The following is a 24,399-nucleotide window of genomic DNA, read 5'->3' on the forward strand; positions in this document are numbered from 1 at the left end:
ATTGATTTATCATCATCATCAACGGTTTTAATATTATTGCTTGTCTCGTGTTTTCATATTCTAAAATTTTTTGTAAGAGCGTCGAATCGACGCCCTTGTCAGAATCTATGTTTTCAAAGCTTTTTTTGTATTTTTCTTTAACATTGTCTTTATTCGTATTTTTTGTGAATATTTGTGAGGTAGCCCTCGAGGGCTACCTTATCTTTTAGATAAAAGTATTGGTATTTATCATCATTATCAACTCGTTTTGAAAGTTTGAAGGTAAGAACGATTCGTTCCCCCCTTGATTCATCATTCTTTCGACAATCTTAAATATATTGTTGTTTTACTCTCATTATTTATTAAATTTCCCTCAGAGTCTTGTATAGTTAGAACGATTTTTTGAATTCTTTTAATATTTTTTCTAATTGGAATATAATCGATTTTCATTCGGTTTTTCACTGATTTTTGATCCATAAGCAACATTTGGGAAAAAAAGTGTACAAAATTTCAGATTCTTTGTGTAAATGTTCGGTATGATTTTCAAAACTAGGTTCAACGAGATTGCAGTGCACTTCAATTACATCGAAAGGTCTAAATTTTGGCGTTTTATTTCCTAAATATACCTGATTTGGCTCAATAGTTTCTTGAACAAACCCTAACAAATCTACAATAATTGCTGAAAAACATTATTCTTACTGGTGATTTTATTTGAATTTTATTAGAGAGATAATTTTTTTGCATTTCAAACTTGTTTTTCGTCAAAGTTTAAAGATTTATCTGATTGTTTTGAATGTTTTCAGATAATTTTTAAGGGAATTTTTTATTTGATCGAAAGTATAATATCCTTTGTTTAAACCATAATATTTTGTTATGTTCTTCTCACTAAATCCTATACAATAAGGAGAACTTTCACTAATATTTATTACAAAATTGTCAGAATAAAAACCGCTTAAACCGATAAAATAATTTGATTCTTCCTCTAAAGTGTATAGGATGTTCCAAGTTTAAAACTAATTTAGAGCTTTCTGAAGTCAACTTGAACAGCTTCATTTTAGCTATTTAAATGGAGAAATTTTTAAAGCAAAAAGATCAGATAAAACTTCAAACGTTTGAAGAAAATAAGAAAGATCAACCAATCAGATTGTTAATTGTTGGTTCAAGTGGATGTGGAAAAAAAAACAACTTTATTATTGAATTTTATCTACAATAGGTTGATTCCTTATTCCAATTTGTATGTTTTTAGTAAATCTTTAGAACAAGACGCTTATAAAAAATTGCAAGAAAGATTTGAAAATATTGAGAAAAACTTAAGCAAAAAGGTATCACATTTTTATAATGCCTCTGAGGACATAGTTCCATTAAGCGAGTGTAAACCCAATTCGTTAATCGTTTTCGATGGACTGTATTTTAGAAAATCAAGACGTTATTAAGGAATATTTCGTAATGTCTCGTCACAAAAATATCTCTTGTATCTATCTTTTCCCAATGCTTTTCAAAGGTTGATAAACAAGTTATTAGAAATAATTTGAATATGTTGTGTGTTTTTAAGCAAGACGATCACTATTCGAGAAAGATTTACAACAATTATGTGGGATCTGATATGAGTTTTAACCACTTTAATGAATTATGTGATAAAATTTGGAAAGAAGACTATGGATTTTTTAACTATTAATTTAACTTTGAAGCCTAAAAATGGTAAATATTTGAATAAATTTTTTCTAATATAAATGCTGCTCAGTGGTCTGGCAAATCTACTTGATAAAATATTTGTTACAATTATTTTTACATAATCTTTACTTTTTATTTACATTATGAAAACAACTGAAAAACGGTAAATCTGTTCACGTTTTTACGTTCCACGTTTCACGTTTTTACGTTCCACGTTCACGTTTTACGTTCCACGTTTCGTGTTCCACGTTTCAAAATTTTCCTAAATAAATGGTGAACGTAACTTCTGAAGAAGCGAAAAAACTTGATCCAAATCGAAAAGAAATTAATCAAAGAATTTAAAGAACAGATTCGAATTGATGAAGAAGAACAAGAACTTATTCAAAAAATTTAATCAACCTGTAACTTCTGCAATAAAAAATGTTGAGGGCAAAATTGAAAATGTTTTAAGCGATAATCAAAATTTAATGAATTTTGGTTCCAGTTGTACGACAATTTGCCGATATTTCGATTCCAGAATCTGAAGTAGAAGAGTTTGAATTGCCAAAATTACCATCTTCAACACCATTTAGACCTCGAATCATTGAAGACTCTACCATAGTTGAACCAATAAGTCCTGGAACAACGGATATAATAATTGGTGAAATTGGTAAAAAATTCCTTCCTAGAGTAAAAGATGATAAATTTGGTTTGTATTGGGATAAAAAAAAGAAAAGTTTTATGATTGGAAATTTGCCCGTGAATTTTGAACATAATGATATCATTATTAATGAAAAAACATATGAAGGAACTCAAGGTTTATGGAGATTATTAACAGACTATGGACGCTCCAAAAGATAATTTATATTCTGAAGAAGATTTGAAAAAGTATACAGAAATTTTATGGGAATCTGACTCAATTTACAAAAATAAATGATCCATCTACTAAGAAGCCTAAGTCAAGTAGAGGTAAAAAATATATCAATTTGATTAAACCAATTTGGGAAAAACGAATCGAAGGATCAGGTGTAAGAAAATACAATGATAATAAGATTGAGTACAGATATATCGACGATTTGACAAAACTCGATGGAATTATTAATTATATTTATGCTCAAGAGAAGGCTGGAAACAACAATTTTTTGAACGAAAAGAAAGCGATTTAAAGATTTTTATTTCGAACAAACTTGATGAATTGATTGAAAAACCTGATGGAATTAAATATTTAAAGCGAGTTTTGCCAGCAATAAGTTCATCTATGATTGAAGGTAGCGGACTTTTGAATGATTTTATCAACAATTTACCTTTTGAATTACACGTACCAACTTATTCAGTATCTGGGGCCTGGCACAAAACTCGAAAAAAGACTACAAAGAGGAGATCCTGGTATAAATAAATTAGATCAAGCTGCTATGGAACACGATATTTTTTATGCAAAACATTAGTGGACACAAATTCCAGACATATAGCAGATAAAGTTTTGCAAGATAAGGCAATGGATAGATTTTTATCAAAAAGATGCTAGTTTAGGTGAAAGATTTGTTGCACTTCCAACAGTTGGAGCAATGTTTTTGAAGAGAAAACTAGGAATGGGAATAGAAGAGAAACTGGAAATTTTAAACTATATAAATGGAGATGAACGTAAATTTCAGCAAAAATCAGAAAGAAAAAATAAAATCCGCTTTTTAAGAAAAAAATACCCGTTAGTATTCAATTTAAAATAGATCAACTAAAAAATGGCGAAGATAAGATATTTTTAACAAATAGACAATACAATAAACTCGAAAAACATAAGAAAAACAATAAAGGAACCAGAATAGAATTTTCTTATAATCAGTTGAAAGAACTTAAAAATGGTGGACTTTTGAAAGATTTATTAGATTTTGGAGAAAATATTTCCAGTTGTTAAAAAATGTTGTTCCTTATGTTCGTAAAGCTGCTCCAATCGTTAAAAAAGATGTGATTCCTATTGTTCGAAACATTTTAAATTGGTTAGATAAAGAGTTGGAAGATGTTACAGGATCTGGATTAGATGAAAAACTTTGAATTACGTGAAAACAAACATTAAAAAAAATTTGAAATCAAACCATTAACATTCGGTGAATTGGAAGAACTCTGCAAAAACATTAAACATTTTAGAGGAATTTTCATGAGAGATACATTACCTGAAAAAGTTAAGAAATTCGAATGTGGAATTGTGAATTTAGACTCGATTTTGGGGAGTGGAACGCATTGGGTTTGTTATTATAAAAAATGATAAGAATGCATGATATTTTGATTCGTATGGAAGAATTGAGGACAAACCACCTATAGAATTGATTCACAAATATTTGAAAAAAATCAAGCGTCTACTACAATGACTCTCAGATTCAAGACTATAATGATTCCCCAATTTGTGGTCATTTATGTGTTTTTGTTTTGAATGAACTGAGTAATGGTAAAGATTTTAAAGAAGTTGTTAACAAAATTATTGCTTAATAAATATGGATTCAACAAAATATTTTTGACGTATTTGGTACACAAATTATTCAAAATGTAAATAATAGTTTCAATTTTTGATAGTTTGAGAAATGAGTTTGATAACAAGTTAGAAAATTTATTACAAAACCTTCCAGATTCAGATATGTTTGCTGTCGAGATTGAAGATTTTAAAGCAGAATATGATAACAAACTTGCAAATTTCATGAGTTCAAATGAAGTTGCTGATAAAATAAAAACATTGGAAAAAGAAGTTGATGATGGTGTAAAAAAATTATTTACCAATTTAATGTCTCATATCGAAAAAGCTGATAAAATTACTGAAGCGATCAAAGTTGAAAAGAATTATGTTAGTTTGGCTAATAAAAAAAGAATTGTCGGTGTTCGACCTGGTATTGACAAACATGATGTTGTTGTTAAAGAACAAATTTTTAAAACCTCTAAAATTATCAGAAAACATCGATATTGTTGATTTACATGATCCGAATGTTAAAAATGCCTTAGATTTTAAAGGAAAAAGAATTAGCGGTGTTAGTAAAGGAATTAATCCATTTGATGTTGTTGTAATGATTCAATTAGAAGATCCTATTAAAATGTTTTAATGAACTAAAACAAAATTATGAGAATCATAAACAGCATGTTAAAGATTTTACAACAGAAGTCTATGAAAAACTTGATGAAAGAAGTAAAAGATCAGTAGACGATGTTTGGTGAAATTAATGAAAAACTTACTAGATTTAAAGAGTCTTTTGATAAGTTTAGTTTAGATGCTACGAAAACTTTTTGAGAATATTGGTCCATAAATTTGTTGAATACAATGATTCTTATGCTGTCAAATTTCAAAAATTAGAAGAAAACTTTAATAAATTTAAAGAAGATGTTGTTATAAGTTTTAGAGCCATCGACATCAGATTTAATGGATTAGGCGGCTATGATGACAAAATTTCTCCTTTATAAATGGCGCTCATATATTGTGTGAGGTGTAAGGCAAAAACTGAAACAAATGATATAAAATACTATGCAAATATCAATGGAGTTAAGAGAATTTCTGGAAAATGTGCTGAATGTAACGCAAAAAAAGAGTCAATTTATAAAAACTTGAAATTTTTTCTTAATAAATAGAGATGGCGGGACATTACAGTGCTTTCGATCTTTTTATAATGAAACACGAAAGAGATTTGAAAAAAGAACATTGGGATGATATTTCTCAAAAATATGAATTATCCGAAGATATGATGAGATTATACGTAAACAAATTGAATTGGTATAACATTGCAAAATATCAAAATCTGTCCCCAGAGTTCATTCAAGAAAATATACATTATCAATTAAAAGATCATATGTCTGTTCTTTGTCCTCTATCAACACTTGAGTATAAAATTTTTGGATGAAAATAAAGATACAGTTGATTGGAAACAATATTATAGATAGCGGTTACTATCCTGTGCAAATTTTATTGAAATATGTGACCGAGATCGCAAAATTTAAGGAAAGAGAATCCCGAATATGACGAAGTAGATCATTAAAAATGACTCTAATCTTTTAATTATTTTACTAAAATTTATATCTTTTCTTATAAAAACGTACATTAAATCGATAAAAAAATGATACATGATGTTTAAAATTTCTAAATTTTCTCTTATTAAATGGCGGACTACAGAAAATATGCTAGTGATATTGAAAGGGCGGAGTTTTAAAAAATTTCTATCCAATTAGTAAACAACATTTGAATGAACCGAATAAAAGAACTGAGTTTAATATTGATTTTGGAGATAACTTTTGCTCGTCTAACTTCCAGTTTTTTATATTTCTGGAACTTTAACAAAACAAGATGGTCAAGCATATCTTGGAACTGATAATGTTAGATTAATCGATAATTTTATTACCGTTTTTTATTTTCTAAGATTGAAGTAAGAAAACACAATAAATTGATAAAAGAAGTCGAAAACTGTGGTCAATTAAGCACAATTAAAGGAACTATTTGTTATTCCAAAAGTGATGTATTTTCAAACAGTTTTGAATCAACTTTTAAATTTGGACAATTTGAAGCGGTCGGTGATTTAGCACATTTCGGCTTAGGATTTTTTGAAAATGTTACTATTCCGATCTATAAAGGAGGATTTTATCTAAGTTTTATAAGAGCAGAAGACGATGATGTGATTCTGAAGACTGTAACTGGAAATGTTATGCCTGTTGATGGCAAAATTACAATTAACGAGTTTTTCATTAGAGTTCCGATGATTGATTACAAAACCACGAGTAAAATTCAGTTGATTGATGAAATTATAAAATCTCAAAACATCACGTTTAATTTTCTAGATTGGCAATGTATTGAGCAAAAAGGTATTTCCGGAACAACTTATTCGTTCGATATCACAAATATTTTATAGAAATATCTTCAATCCCAAGTTCATTATCATTGGTTTTCAAACAGATAGACAGAATAATCAAGAAAAAAATCCTTCAAAGTTCGATAGTTTGAATGTGAAAAATATCAGAGTAAAATTGAATGGTTTCTTATTATCCAGATGAATTACAAAATTTATACATTTCCGGTGGTCTTTTCAGAATCATGTATCAGATGTATCAAGATTTTAAGAAAGTTTACTACAAAAATATGGAAATGTATTACAATCCTAAAGAATTTTTAGCGAATAGACCTATTTATGTCATTGATACAACAAAGAGTTTGACAAATATTTCTGGTTCAAAGAACGATATAATTATCAATATGGATTTTCAAAATGCTGTTACAAACGCGATTTGTTATGTGGTTGTGGGTTTCTGAGAAATTTTTAGCCTATGATGTGATTAAGAACGATATTAGAGAAATTCAGTAGTTAATGATGTTCATATTGTTCTCTTTCATTCCTTCTAAAAACTTTAAAAATATACTCTTTCGCTGATGAAAAAATCTCGATTTCTTCCGTAATAATCTTTGTAATCATAGACAAAATATCCTAAATAGTTGAATAATAAAATAAAATCATTTCTTTTTATCTCGGTAGTTGAAATATAAACATAAACATTTGCGCTGAAAAATTTATATCTCGGCAGACTTAGTTCCATAGCTTCCATTTATTCTTTTTGTAAAAATGGAAGAGTTTAATGCCAACTGTTACAAGTGTTATAATAGAGGAGAAATTATTGATAAAAGATTAGTTTGTAGAGATTGTAATTTAATTTTTGTATGAAAGACCTAAACCTAAGAAATTTCTAAATAAGCTAACACATTTGAATAATCTGCTTAGAAAATTACAATATGGAGATAAGAAGCAAACAAAATTTGTCTCAGAATTTAGAAAAAAGAACAAAAATTTTTACTTATCTCTTGGAACCGTTGACAAAATTATTTTCCTTTTCAAAGAATACATTAGGTTTGTAGGTTTAAATACACACGTTTATTATGAGAAGATTTTACCTATAATCTTTCACTATTTAGGACATTGAATTTAACTACGATTTTTAAACCTGAAATCTTTGATGATTTTATAGTACATTTGGAGAAAGTAAATGAAGAACCTCGTGAAAAGAATGCGGTTTTACTCACATTCTCCCCGACTTCTCGAGTGATTGTTAGAAAATTTCATTATTTCCGTTTATAGATTTTTCATTGAGATTTCTGGATTTTTTCATTAAAACAGCTTATAAATGTAGAAGCCTACAATGAACAGTAAAACAGCTATAGATTCGGTTATTTTCCATTCGTGGTTTCCTGTTAGATTTCTTAGATTTGTTTATGGTTCAATGGACAGTATTTTACATTGATTTTCCTGACTGTCCCAAAAGTGAGCCAGAATCGGCATATTCATATCTACTTATATATATATATATCCATATATGATATACATAATCACCCCTTAGAAGCCTAATGATATGATACAATAATTATAAAATATAATATAACATTGCATTGTTCCTTTAAAATATGGAACATAAAATATGAACGTAGCTTTTTAAACTTCTTACGCAAGCTTCGCCAACACACACACTTTGGTTTAACTTGTGTTAACAATTGATGAGTACCCATGGCACAAAACTCTCTTTAGGCTATAGAAACTGGCATTGTTTGCGGACAATATCCTGTCTATTGAGCTTCTCAACAAAGGCTCTGAGTCAGGCAGGGTTGATAAGTGATATGTATGAGTGATATGCAATAATGTGCTAAATCATAATGTATGATATTGTTTCCGAAAATCTTATAACAAAATTTCGCTATCAAAATAATGTAAGAACCATATTTTGTTTCCTAACGATTTTAAAAAAGGTTTGTAATATTGATTAATACTTCGATGTAACACGACAATAATTGATAAAAAAAATCAACGTATAATTGTAAAATAAAATTCTAAGACTGTTTTAGTCAGAGTTTTACATAGTAAATAAATTATTATGATGCATAGAAACATGCTTTACTGAATACCATTGTGAATACCATATACTTTACAAGTATATATTGTGATAATTTATTTATTTTTACGTACGTCTGAAAAAGCCACATTTAGATAGGATTAATGACATTTATCATTTTGTTAAATAACCGGAATGAATTGGGTATTAATTTAATTTATATTCTAGTAAAGGAATTTGTTAATCCAATAACATGTCTACCATGGTAATTGAGTTACTAAAGAAATAAATCACAAACTCAAAAATCTCAAAATGTATTATTTTTGATATGTGTAATTAAAGGGAGGGGCTATATTTATTATACATGTATATATAGTAAATATGTATTTACTATGCTGTACTTATATTAAAATTATTGTGCATTTTCATCGAAAATTCTATCAACATATTATACATTTTTCTTTTTCTTGTTTTTTTACAGGGACCGTCTACGATTTTACCGGTCCTTACAACTATGTTAAAGGCGTCACATAGAGAAGTTAATAGACCAACTAGGCTAAAGCATATTGTTACCTTAATTAATTGCATGGGGCAAGATTCTCTGAAATGTATGTGCTTTAACATTACAACGAGTTACCTTTTTCCCTTTTTGTATAAAAACTATTTTTATAAAAGCAATAGTCCTACAAAAGTACTCAAAACTGAATATTCAGTTTACGTTTACATGATTATTCTATTATTGATACACTCCTTTCAAACTCAACATTTGAATTTAAACATTAATAACACTACTACCTCTTTCTTCGCCAGTTCAAACAAAAGTCACTTTTTTCTTTAATTAGCTTCATATAGTATGTTACTTCCAACTCTTATTCTTATAAGGCGTTTAAAACTATCTCTTAATGATAATTAAAACAATAAACACAATGAATATGTGCAAAGAATTATGTTGTTTAATTGCTACTTACCTCTTGACGGTGTGGAAAAATTTCATTTCGCTCTATTAGTCTATATGCCTGTCTGTTCACAGGATATCTGAAGTACAAACTGAACATTGCGTAAAATAACATTTGCTAGAATTTAGCTGAGTGTTAACGAATATATAATACATATGTTTTTTGGTTGACAATGGTGCTAAAGAGGAAATGCTAATAAATGAATGTGTAAAACAAACTCATTACAATCATATAACCTTTATAGAGGTGGCATAGTATTACATGTTACCCTAATTTAAATGAACAATGCACATTGTACACACACACATATATATATTTATAGGCCAAAATACGCGTGTGTGTAATAAAGAAACACGCCTTATTCTCGCAATGCAAATAATAAATCTAAAATGTAAACTTATTTCAAATATGATACATTTAATAAGGATTAATATTTTATTGAAAGATTTATTAATTGAAAAAATGTGTTAAAATAATTTACCGGTTACATCCTTTGCTTTTAATAATATTATCAAGAAGCCAACAGTATCGAATTGATACTGGACAGTTTTCAGTGAATACTATCAACAAGCGCTGTTAACTAAGTAATTAACTTAACTTAAGACATACGAACGCTAAGCAATAACATAACCAGCAATTTAGAATCGCAGAATGGCCCACCCATCCATCACTTGAGCTTAGTTTGAACTGTTTGTTATCTGGAAACTTTGTTAAATGGGAAGGAAAAGGCTACTACGGGGTCTGAATTTGGAGGAAAAAGGTCTTTAGAACGTTTATATATATATATATATATATATATATATATATATATATATATATATATATATATAATACATTAAATAAATCCAAGGTTATTAAATATAATTTCTTAGTTTCCTATGGTACTTAAGCTGTAGTGAGATCAATACATTTTTGTCATATCGTTGGAATGAACATTTGTGTTAATTACTTAATTTAATTTAAAAAGAACATTAAATGACAATCAGGGTTAAACGTCACATCCTAATATACACAAGTCGAATTTATTTCAATTCAGGTACAAGAAAACAATTCACCTAATAGAAACTACTTTGAGTTGAACCTTATAGAAATAGTTTGAAACTGCATACACTTTTACACCACCTTTTTGTAGTAAGAATTAAAATGTATGATAATACGTCCTAATTTTGAGTGTGTGCAAGCTATGTATTTTTAAATACTTAAACAGTCATATAAAAAAGTTTATATATTTTTGTTAGGTAATCTATAAAACTATCGATAAAACTAAAACCCGTTTGGATGTGGGTTATTCAAATATAATCCAACGATTTGAACGTATTGGTGTAATAGTGTTTAAATATTGAATTGTTTGGGCTAAATCCAAGTTAGTGGCCAAAACAACTGTATGTTATTAATTAAAATATTACCGTCTGCTACAAACTTCCAATAAAAGTGTATCACAGGAAATTTAAACATGTTTTAGTTGTTCCCGACCCAATCGTGCTCATAGCAATTATTCAACTGATATAGTCCTCATAAGTTCGTCAACTATTACAACTACCACTTAGATTTCTAGTGTTCTCAGCGTAATTTTGCTCATAGCATTATTCAACTATAATAGCCCTCATGATTACGTTCAACCTACACCAGTACTATTTAGATTTTTTGTCGTTCCAGGCCTAGTCGTGTCAATTGTATCCACGACTGTTGCTCCTGGAGCAAGTCAACCTTTACCATTACCAGTTAGATTTTTAGTTGTTCTTGGCCTAATCGTGATCATAGCATTCTTTAACAGATGCGGCCTTCATGAGTTCGTCAACCATTACAAATACTATTTAAATTTCTATTCGTTACAGGCCTAGTCCTGTACATATTGTTCCCTAATTGTGTTGCTCTGTTTAAATTAAACCACACTACTTCCTGTTATATTTCTGCCAATTCTGGCCGTTTTTACTTGTCCACCGATTTTAAAGAAAAAAGATTTTCTCTAACTATAGATGTTATCAAAAATGACTTTTAAGTTGTAGAAAGGATATTTCATAAACCTTAAACTACTCTACCACCTTAGGTTGAAAAAATTTTTTTACTTTAACAGGATTTTTTTGGACTCAGATCTTCTACTCGAAAAGGTATTGCACAATTGTCGTCAACACTAGCAAACAATAGCCGTTTAAATCACTTCACATGTACACTTAACCTCTTAAAGTCCTTGCGGTGTATTGCTCACTATACAAAACTTGACTTAAAAATTTAAATAGAATAAAACTTAAATAAATGTCCTTTATTTTTATATGTATATACTATAACTAATCAACATAATTTATGGACTGTTTTATTTATAACAAATAGATTGGATTAGTTTTATTCATAACTATATATATAATATATATATATATATATATATATATATATATATATATATACCCTTCTATTGAATATAGTTGAATAATTTCGTATAGAGCACATACTTTAAATGTAAGTAAGCATATTTTTATTATTAAATACAAAAACCGTTACAAATAAAATGCCTGGGAATACACATATCAAAGTGATCTTGAAATTAAATTGTTTCTGGTTCTATGTGAGATTAATAAAGCATAAATGAAGTAGTTCTTACTCGTGTTTCGTAACGATGGATAAGTGTCGGCCCGATATTATGTAAATAAGATTAGAGTATGTTTTTTACTTACGTGCACTTTGCTTAATGAATAAGTAAAGCAAATTGAATGTACAATACTCATAGTAATGGAAACAATTTACAGAATTATTTAAGGTCATCTCATAGCGGCAAATTGTTTTACAATACACTTATATTAATAAAATACTGTGTAGACTATTCTTGGTTTAACAGTGTACAAGAGGTTACCGCTTATAATCATGAAAGTTTTGCCAAATCAGATCCTTCAGTTTAACAGAGTATTCGGTTATCTTCCACTTAAATATGATTCAGATTCTAAAGGAACCGAACAACTTAAATTTTCCTCAACAGGTCTATTTTGGGTCTCAACGATATTCTTTCTGCAAGTGATACTCTCCTGCGTTAGCCTGTACCTGAATTTAAAACGACCGATATAGACGGTCGTCCAATGTGGAAAATAGGCAAAATCGCCAAGTTAGCTGCGACTGCGACACTGCGTCAGCCTCCAAGTGATGGCTGCTATCGTATTCTTCAGTTTGTGTCCGGAAGTATCAAAGACTTATTCGATGTTTGTGAAACTTTAGAGAAGGTTTATTCGTAGTCTTCGCTGTACAAAATCAGAGATTAAGATCAGAGTGAAAGTCTTAGTCATCTCTACCGTCGCAGCTATTTTCCCTATTCTCTGCCACCTTTATTCAACGCTTGTCGCACTATGAAACAACGGCTAGAAAAACGCTATCAGTGATTAGTTATCTATCTATCGTATTTTTGTACTGCACAAAATTTGCATTTTTCGTCCGTTTTCTCTCACATCACTCAAAGTATCACCAAAGGCTTTAGAATGGTCAATGTAAAATTGAAGGAGGAAATTATAAATCACATCGTCTCTCGACAGACGTTAAACCTTGGTCAGCGCAACGTTTTTCTTTACCGGGGATCGCACGTAAGTTTTTTCGAAATGTAAAAGCTTTTTTACTAAAATTATATTAATTTTTGAGTATAATATTGCAAAGAATGATATATATTGAATTATAATATTGCAAACAGGAAACATCTTGCAGCTGATTTTTCAACCACAAGTGTTATTACTGCAAAACGTACTAGGCATTTTTTAAATTTTCAGGCAACTACCTCTCCACGGTACAGAAGTCTAAATCTCTTATAAACAGCTGCTGGTTGTTGTGTTACGCTGTACACCAGGCCAACGATTTTTACTGTAATCAGCTGATGGCTGGGGTCTTCTCCTCATTCGTTAACACCACCATTATGTCATTCTACTGCTTTTATTTCCTCCTCATCGGTATTGATAACGCAATCTCCTATGGCATCCAGGGAGCGTGGATCCTAGCCAACGTCTGCTACATAGTTCTGTTAATGAACACAAGCACAGAAGTCACTAACTCGGTAAACACTTACATAAAAATTATTTAAGTTAAGATGATAACTAAATTATGTTTAATAATGTATTAATTTGAATTAGAAATGATGTTTCGGTTTACTTTTTATTTTATTACAACGTAATGTGTTTAGAGACACGTAAATATTGAATATTTTCCCAATATTTATTATATACTAGGAAATTTTATAATAAATATATAACAAAATCACTTGATAAGACTGGATTCTAACCCAGATCTCACAATTGTTGGCCGATCAATTTCCTACTTTTTATACATGCTATCAATTACCCGCTGTTTCATACGCAATTCTTTAAAATCAAAGGGCATAGCCGGCTTTGTGAAAAAATGTACGTTGTAATATTCTGGAAGTCTATGATATTTTTTAAAACAGTAATAGGCATATTATTATGTATGCTTACTTTACTTAACGTACTTTACTTATCACTATATATTAAGGTAAATATTATTTCAGTATCTATGGTTAGGAGATTGTAAAATTATAACCAGAACTATTATGGTTTTATATATATATATATATATAAATAATAAATTAAAATATTCTAAGCTACAATATTTGGAAAATGTATTTTACACATAGTTCTATTTTGTAGCCTTGCCACTGTGTCCATAAAAATACAATATTATCATTCCAGGCTGAGGAGACAGCACCGATGATCTGCAACCTGATAAACAGAGATCTGGACTCAAGCGTGAGGGAAGAGGTGATTGCAATAATTATTTGTTAGAATACATTTAATACAATGATTAAATAAGGTGTTAACTAATAACTGCTAAGGATAAGTGAAGTGTAAACATAGAAATAAGTACTCAAATATAAACTACTTTGGATTTAATGGCTTCACCTTCTCCTTCAGGAGGCGGATTCTCCAAAAGAAACAAAATGATTAACGGTCTACTTCTATGGAACCTTTCCAATGAATATGTTTCTATTATGGTGTATTAATCAATATAATGATTGTATTCATTCATTATAAAAATATAAATTCTTAATTATCTATACTAAAAATAGGCGTTCCAGTTTAGTCGGAAGAATTAGGTTGAATTTTTGACAATCTCAAATAATTATCACCTCGTTTCTCATGACATTTACTTATTATTGATTAAACAGATACAAACACAAAAAATAGTGTTTACTACAAACAGTTAAGGAAATCTGACATTGATATTAAGTTTTTGCTCCAGCTCTACATCCTTGTAATACAACGTCAGGTATATGAACGCTGTCACAGACAATAATCCTAGAAAATATATTACAGTAACTCTTGGAGCCGTAATCTTCCTGAAGAGATATATATTGGTGTTGAAGAAGCTCTAATTGTATTTTGATGGCGAATCGATGTCCATTTTTTTTGATAATTTTAGATTAATGTTTAAATAAGAGTAAACAAGACTATTTCGCGTACAGTCCAATAAAACCCATATAAATTTTATAACGAATCTAATCTTTAAAATAATAAGAAAATATTTCGAATAATGCAATCTCAATCCAAGTTTATTCCACATAGGAAAATTTTTGTTGATATTAAAAAATTTCTTCTATTTTCCCCACGGATAAACCGATACGCAATGTCAGGTATAAGCATTACTCATGGCATATGTGCAGGACGTTTTTAAATAATTTAACATAAGGAACACACTGTAAATATGTATGGTATAATTTAGTCATAATTTAATGTCTTCTATCCACTGTATATAAATTTTGTGGCGGGTTTTCCAGCTAGAAATGTTTTTTGCTGCAGTTGTCCAATCACAATGTCAGATTCTCAAGCTCTCGGATTTTTTTTTCAGATCAAAAATGAGACTCTAACAGCAGTAAGTACATCGAATGTTGCCTTAGATTTACTGTTTCATATATTTTAAGTTGGTTTAAATAATATATATATATATATATATAATATATATATATATATATATATATATATATATACACACATTAATTAAATTTGTATGTATGGAAATGGCCTTATTTAATTTTTTTTCAAATAAAACATTTGAATCACAAAAAAAGTACTTGCTCCGCCGGGACTCGAACCCGGATCTCTCACTTTGCTGGATAAATGTGCTACACGTTCTTTATTTAAATAACTAAAACCTTTTGACCAGTCATAGCTTAAAATCTAATTCATTAATAAAGAATGAATTATATTATGAATGAACTTTATTTGGAGGTACTGTACTTTAAATCTTGATTTAATTGTTCCATTTGTTTGTCCTATATATACCTGTTTACAGTTGATATTATATTGATATGAAGAACACCTATCATGTGACTTCATTATTTTGCGATTTATTATAAGAAAACCTACACTGACGGACATGACACGTCTTAAATGACTCAATAAAGTTTTGTGTAGCACCTTTCAAAGGTCCCCTAGTTCCCAGCAAGTTTAACTTTTGGCTGGTCTGTATCTTTCAAATGAGCCTACACTTGGTACAGCAAAACCATCGTGTCATTTAAATCTGGATAACCTTACGAATGTCCCAGGAACGGTACCAATAACCGCTGTTCGAGATATTGGAGAGCAAGGATAGATCAATAGGTATATTTTACTGCTGAGAATGACTGTCGGAGTGGGTGCCTGCTTTGGCGGAAAGAGGCAGATACAGCGCTTGCCTTCCCGTCTTCGAAGGTCTAGTGACTGAAATATAGCGCCCTGCTATTTCTGCTAATTAGTCTAGTCCGGACGTGAATCTCTACCCCCAATTTTACCCATTCTGAATAACCCTGTCTCGCCAGAAGCAAGTGCAAAACTTACTATAGGACTAATTGCAATATAAGGTTTTCTCAGCATATTAACCTGAGAGAACATAATATCTAAACGATCACTACCTCCATTTACTCCACCTATTCATAAAGCAAGGTATGATAAGCTGATATCCTATATTACATATCTATTGACTGGGTGCAGATTACATGTATCCTGGAAACACCCTTTGTGTGAGTTTTTCCTCAATAAAATCCGTTGCCCCAGTCTAGATCCTTTGTCTTTGCATATATTCTACGAACACCAGTAGCCTTCTCCAGATATTCTTATTGTATACAGGACTGATATTAGGGTGAAAATTACAGAACGGTTTTACGTTATTGTTTCAAACTACCTTCAATCGCACCTATTCACACATAAAAATTCTCCATAAGAATTCACACACACCTGTGAAAGTATATTATTCCTGTACAGGTTTATAGGAGCAGTAACTACCTACCTGGTTCTACTGATCGAGTTCGAGACTCAGCCAATGTCTACCTAGACTGAAGAAGATCTGTTTTCAAACAAGGATGTTCCTATGCGTTATGTTCCTCTACTTCTCTATATCGCTAGGTTTAATATTGTTGTAATATACTCGTATGTTACGCATTTTTATAGAGGATTTTAATAGTTTCTACATTGTGTACACCATGTGATCTTTAAATACTTGCAACTATCGACTTTTCTAAAATCTGTTGTTGAAAATCAAACTAAAGGTGCACAATTCGGGGAGAATTATTTCTGTAAATATCAAAACATCTATGGAATGGATAATGTAAATCAACAACAAGCATATGTGAATTCTGCACGCCCTCTTCTATGTGGTTGACTGGCTGTTTTTTTATTTTTTTTCCCATGTCTTAAATATAACTGTTTTTTTTATAGAACAATTATCGTAATTTAAAAATTGAACTTATATAGGGTATTCTATTTGTAGATATCATTTAAGTTATTATAAAAAAACCAATAATTATAATTTTATTTCGCAAGACCTTATGACAGCAAGGACGTGGTCATAAGACCCTTTACAAAAGTAAATACAAAAAGTGCATATCTATACATAACAAAAATATAAATGTTCTACATTAGGTTTTCTTTAATAATGTAATTTACAAAAGAAACTGAAGTTAAAAGTAATAACTATGCTATGTACATATGTATGTGTAATCATCTGTAGTATTTTTGAAAATAATATAAACATTTATTGATTCTTAATTTTTTATTTAATCGATCATATTTGTTTCTTTCAATTATGTAATTCGGTTCCCATCCGTTTAAAAACTTCTAAATAAAATTGTATTATAATATTCAGTTTTCTTATAGATAATTCTTCCAGTATTTATACCCAGGATTAATACTAGAAATTTATCATCTGTACTAAATTTTATTTGGAGGTAATGTACTTTAAATCTTGATTTAATTGTTCCATTTGTTTTGTCCTATATGTAATAATCAGTTTGGCTTTCGAGAGGGTATGTCTACTGAGGAAGCCTTACTTTCATTCATGGAATCAGTTTTACGAGCCAATTAATAATAGTAAAAAGGTATCTGCATTGTTCATTGATATTACAAAAGCTTTCGACAAACGATTGATCATGAAATTTTTACTTCCCATAAGTTATGGCTGGCTGGTATTTAGAGGTTTACCACTTGACTGGTTTTCTAGTTATCTCACGGGGAGAGAACAAAGGGTAAACATTGTGGCGTCATGGGAGATCCAGGGAAAATTGAATTTGGTGTTCCGCAGGGTTCTGTTTTGGGGACCAATACTTTTTTAAATTTATGTCAATGATCTTTGTAATGGTTGTTTTTAATGGTAAATTGGTTACGTTTGCCGATGACACTGCTTTTGGTTTATACAAACCATGACTTAAATTCGCTTTACCAATCAATGTCAAAAGATTTATTTTTCCTAAGGTTATGGTTTGACAAAAACTTTATGATATTAAGCGAAAAAACTAAGTTTCATGTTATTCAGTCTGAGATTCGACTCCAAATTTAAATTTCCCACTTAAATTTCATGAAACTAAATGCCTTGTTCCGCTTGTATTTTCCTCATTGTGACTGTTTGGAATTACAGCAAGTCAATAATATGAAATATATTTAGGTTTAATCATTGATTATCAATTGACCTGGAAAACCATATTTCAAAATTAAAAAAAGAGCTTTATTTCAGTTTGAGAAAGTTTTACCTATTAAAATCAGTTGTGTGGGTCTAACAAAATTTTAGTCAATGTATATCACGCTCTTGTAGGATCCAGGATAAGCTATGGTATCACATGCTGGGGTGGGACATACAGTACTACCTTATATCCGATAGTAATTTTTCAAAAAAGATTCATCAGACTTATTTCGAAAAAGACAAGGTTTGAACATACTTGGCCACTGTTTGTTGAGATGAAAATTCTTCCTCTACGGTATTTATACATTTTTAAAGTCCTAAAAATGTTTTACATTAGAAGCTCTGCTTTTTCAATAACAAGACAAGCCTAGTTACAATCTTAGGCGGTACCAAGTCGTTAGTGTGTCTAAATCAAATTTAAATATACATCAAATATTTTTACAGTAGTTTTTGCACCACGATTATTTAACATAATTAGTTATAAAATTGGCGACTTCACAACACAGAGAGAGTTTTTGAAAAAATTGAAAAAATGGCTTTTTGAACAAGAAGCTGTCGATAAAATATTAAAAATAGTAAAGTAGGTTGAGTCTTGAACATTTTGAATCGCTTGCACTTACTTCTTGCCTGAATTTCCTATGTGTTTTTGGTACATCTATTTGTTTGCTTACTGGTATTTGTCACTATCTCTTTAGTGTCTTTTTATTTCTTTGAATTGTAAATATAATTACTTGGTATGTTGGTGAAGGAGATTTTTACCATTGAAGTTACAAAGAAATAATTTCCATTCAATGGCACAGTAATGTTTTTTTAATCAATCTCTTTTTCATACATCATTTTTAAAGTATGTGTTACTTTCGCTGCTAGCCGTTTCATTCTTTCTGTTTAAAACCTTTTGTGATGGAGATCCCAGCTCAGGCTTTGCCTAGGGATTCCTATTTATTTTGCCTTATATTTATTTATATTGTTATTGTGTTCATTTATTCTACCTTTTTATTGTTATATTTTGAACTCATGGTATTGTAAAAACTGTGTTGTGTACTTGTAATATGAAAATGTACTGTTTTGTACTTGTTTTTTGGCAAAATAAAGATTATGTATTTATATTATTTATTATTTATTTCGAGTATTTTAATTGATATTTTGAAAATTTTTCTATACAATGATATGCAACTGATTTTTAAACATACTCTTCACTTAATTTCTTTCGAATCCATTAAAATAGTGCCATGTTGTGTACGTGTAACTTAAGTTTTTTTATCTCCCTTTGAATAGAGGAGTATTTGATAGCTAAAATATCAATGAATAAAATACTTCTCTTTTTGTGCTACTGAATGTTTTGACTGGTTATTTGTAAACATATAAGATCAGGCTTACAATAAATATTGTACTCTAGTTGTTTAGATCTTTAAATATGTTTTGTAACCTTCTAGAGAGTGAAAAATGTTGGAACGTCAATGGATTAAACTATACGTTTCTTTTTAAATGATGTGGACTTTCAGTAATTCATACATAAGACTTAGAGTAAAGTTTGATATTATACATTTTCAAACATTTTATTATTAAATAATACTTTGCATTATTTCTTAAATTCAGAAGTTGATAAAATGTTTGAAAGTGAACATATAGGTTAATAAAAGTTTATATGGCCATTTATTTAACTTGGTGCTTAGTATGTTATACACAACTGAATGATCTAATATGAATAAAATTGTATAGAACATGAGTATAAATTTTCTTTGTCTGGTTTGAAACGAAAAGATTGTCTCTATCGTCTTACACTAAAGCATCTTAATGTCTCCTTACTTTCGTTTTGGAATGTTTATAATCATGCAATTTTTTATCCATAGAATCCGATACACAGGCAGCTTGAGCAAACCGCGTTTTGGCAATTAAAAATAAATCCTTTTGGTTTTATTATTCTTGAAAACATAAACTACTACTCAAGGACCAATTTGGCCTTAGTACAGGTAAGTGACAAATTGTTTCCTAAGTGAGTTTTGTTGTAATCACAGTGAAAAGGAATCAAGAACCTAAATAAAATTCCGCAATTTTATTTTCTAAATATCTCTCAAAAGTATTTCATAGTTTAGATCAGTACAGTCTGCTGTAAAAATATAGATAGATTTTATAGAAGTACCAAATCAGTGGACAGATTCTTACGTTAACATTATAATTTCAATAGTAAACGTTCTAGTTACTCATCAACAATTTCAAAACTTAGTTATGGTGTTCCACAACGATCAGTGCTCAGCCCTTCGGTGTTTCTGATTTATGTCTATGCCGAATCGTTGTTTTTGAGTGGGCATTTGGAGCAGCATATCGATGACATTATTCCTATTCCAATTCGAATCCCTAGAAGCATTAGAAATCCTGAGTTATATGATTTTAATGAGTTAACTGTGAATGAGTATAGTATGTAGCATATGCAACGTATCTGTCGTATATTTATCCTGGTGCAATATATAGCATTAGATGTTGTCACATCAGTAAATATATTGTAAAATATTCTATTATATTTAAGTAGCGTTCCTGGAACTCCATTTAAAATCGAGCGTCCTATCCTTTTATTATATGTTCAAAATCCGATTTACTCCTTGTTGCCAGATCTATAGGTAATAACATAATGGGTTTTAATATTGTGGGGAACAATAAAATCCAAACATCTACAGGTTTTTTTTTTTTTTGTACGATAATTGTAAATCTGAGAGGAAAGCGGAAAGTGATATCATTAAAAAAGGATTTACATCGCGGGAGTCAAACTTACTTTTGCCGCATCGTTTGTCAGTTTTTGTGAGAATTTTAATGGTGACATCAAACAACGATCGTTATAAGTTTGGAAGTCAAAATGACGTTTGAAGTCGTATATTTAATTTTGCTGGAGTTTAATAAACTTCTTTATCACGTAGACTAAATTTGACTAAAAGCTGGTTATTGGTTCCATTATGGCTTGTTTTAGTTGTAGTACACTTTGATTGTTCAATTGACAAGATTTTCGAATATGCAGAATTTTACCGTTTGCTATGCATATTCCAAATGGCATTCAATGTTTATATCCTTTTGGTTTTTAGAGGCATGAACATTTTTGTGTAAATAAATTAATGTTGAAACACTATATGATAAAATACACAGCAACTAATAATGCAAAACACTATGTGAATGAAACAAAAATATTTTCTATTAATTTAAACAAACTATCCAATAATATAAGTTTTTTATATTATAAAAATAACAAATTATATTAATGGAGAGTTTGTTTTAAATTAATATATAATTTCCAATAAGAAAAGAGCTTCAATAATGTAAACATATTTTTGTTATATTAATTTTTTTTATTGCGGCATGGTTTAAATTAAGAACTAATCCCTCTTCCACGTGCCACGCCAATATTTTTTCTTATTTGTAGACCGTTATCTTTCTTCTTAAAGATTTGTAAGGTACCAGCTATCGTCCTAAGCCTTACAAGAATATATTATTCATTTGTTTAATGCTTCTTTATTATTCATCAAAAATAATTGAATCGTTTATTTCAGAAACCCCCTAACTAACAAAAAGTAAATTTTAGGAAAACAATAAAAAACTCTCCTCTACAAACACATTTTTTTTTCTTTATCTTAGGTTTTTTACGTTGGTTCCACCTACATTTAGAAATTGCTTAGTTTGTGTTTTTAATCTCTCTACATATTACATTTTTGTAGAAAAAAAAAATTATTAAAAAAAATCAGTTGAAGGGTTTCTGCACCAAATGGTTGTTCCATATACACTTTTCATTGTCTTTATATTATTTATGGTATTTTTGGTGTAGTTAAAATAAATTACACACTGAACAAGTGTCAAAAATGATTATTTATTACAGAGAAAACATCTATTTGCAAATAAAAAAGACAGAAGTGCAACTTATTCACACCCTTGATCCACTTCCTCAGGGTTTTCAGAGTCAGTTGTAGGCCACAGTAGGATTGCATTATAAAAATGTTTCATAACCTCTCGGTGTACTCAGTTAATTTTCTCAAATCCTGTATCTTTTTCCTTGTTAATGGGTACCTGAAACCATTCCACTTTTTATAAAAAATGCAGTTTACTGATGAGAAATAAAATAACAAAAACTTGTTTGCTAATTTTATCATTCCTTTACATTATTCTCATGGAGTTAGTCTAAATTTTAGTGGAACAAATTTTAAGAAATAAGTTTAGGCTTATACCTTTCCTTGGGGATAGGCCGGCTGATTTGGTAGTTCTGGAGGCTTATCACATTTCAGGAAGGTGAATGTAGATGAAATCATACCATCCAATAAACGGTTTCACTACTACTTTTCCCTTTGTTCTTGAGATGAAACAAAACTGCTTATATGTTGAAAGTTTGAAGGGCTCCTTGTCTTTTTTCGGAACATTCCTTCCTGAAGTTTCATCAGAAGCAGAAGTGGACTTTTTATAAGAAAGTGGCCACCAGTCCTTGAAATTCAAGATTTCATCTGTTTTAACCATGTGAACTGAAAAGCGGCCTGTATTACTAGCCCTCAAAATAAGTTCTCTATATTCTTCAGGGGTGTAGATCCTGTCTACCTTTCTTATGAGACGCTTTATACAACCAAAATCCCTATCACAAGGAGAGTACGAGTGCCCTCGTACTGGGAAGTTGTAAGTGATTGTCTCTAGGTTGCAGTTGTCACCACAAATTCATTAAAAACCTAATTACAGTGTTGTTCTTGTTTTGGCCGAAAGGTCCATCACTGAATAAGATCAAATGTTTTACAGAATCTGGGATCTCCGTTTTTATATAGTCAAAAATAAAAGAACACACCTCATTGGGAGATTTGTTTCCTTCCCCCTTCGTGATAGACGTACATCTTGGCCTTATTTGATTTCAAATCATGAATACAAAAAATTGTTTACCATAATTGCCTCATGTAAAATACCTCCTGTACGGGTATGTGGGGCAGGGGAGGTTCTGCATAAAATCAAAACATATAGCAAACAGTGTCATCATTTGTATCTTCACTTGCTAACTGTAAGGAATGATAAAATTTTTTTGCTCTCCTTTTGTGAAGAATTAGCTCAGCAGCAACATTACGTTTAGCATTGTCACACATAAGGGGATCCTTTAATTTACTGGAAAAACTTTCGCACTGACAGCATACGTCAACTTGAGGACGACCAAATGAGAAATTAAAATTTTCCTTAAAGTAGCCGTAATAAAAGTTGTATTTTACAACTTTTTCTAGATCAGGATGTTTATCTATAAACATTTCATGCATTTTCTTGACAAGTAAGCCGAGCATCTAAGTATTTCTTTGGCTTACCACCATAATGAGTTTTCCTTTATTTCATATGACTTTATATGTTTGATCAATAAGTATACAGATATTTCCTGGTATGGGCGTTTCCACTTCGGGTTTTGCCCCCTCAAGTACACGTGGACTTTTCTCCTGGAGCAAAAGCTGACAAATCCTTTTCATACGATCAGCTGAAAATTCCATGGACTTTTAAAAAAACACACTTTTGCAAAACAGGTATAAGGACAAACCGTTTAATTTTTAAATGATAAACATAAGTATGATTTCTCTTGAAACTTCTAGTGTCCTGTTCCATTAGCTCATTTTGGTTCTTCACTCATTGATTCAATATTTTGTCCACATTTGGAACGCCTACCAATTTCTTTGGCCTCAACAAGTGTTTGAAGGTAGACATCTTGAGCATTTTTTGTTTCCAGGGAGTAAAAAAAAGTTCCAAATGTTTTTCTTGGACTCATTGTTTAATCTTACGATGACATTTGATTGGAGACACTTACAAACTATATCCTCGGTAAAACACTTTACTTGACACCTGCTTACCTTTGTAGGAAACATAACCTGCCCCCTTTACTCTGGCATCACGTATGATATAACGTTTATAACTTTCTGGTCGTGTTGTTCCTCTTTTCTTCCTTGGTGGTTTGTTGCTCCTCATCAGAACTTTCACTCATTGTGACAAAACACGTATAGTTAATAAACAAAACTGTGATCACTATTCACTAACTCAGATTTCTGACAAGTTTAGGTTTAGGTTAGTTAAATAAGCAGTATTAACAAACAAACAACAG

This window comes from Homalodisca vitripennis, chromosome 8 (genome assembly GCF_021130785.1).
Source record: "Homalodisca vitripennis isolate AUS2020 chromosome 8, UT_GWSS_2.1, whole genome shotgun sequence".
Classification (NCBI taxonomy): Eukaryota; Metazoa; Arthropoda; class Insecta; order Hemiptera; family Cicadellidae; genus Homalodisca; species Homalodisca vitripennis.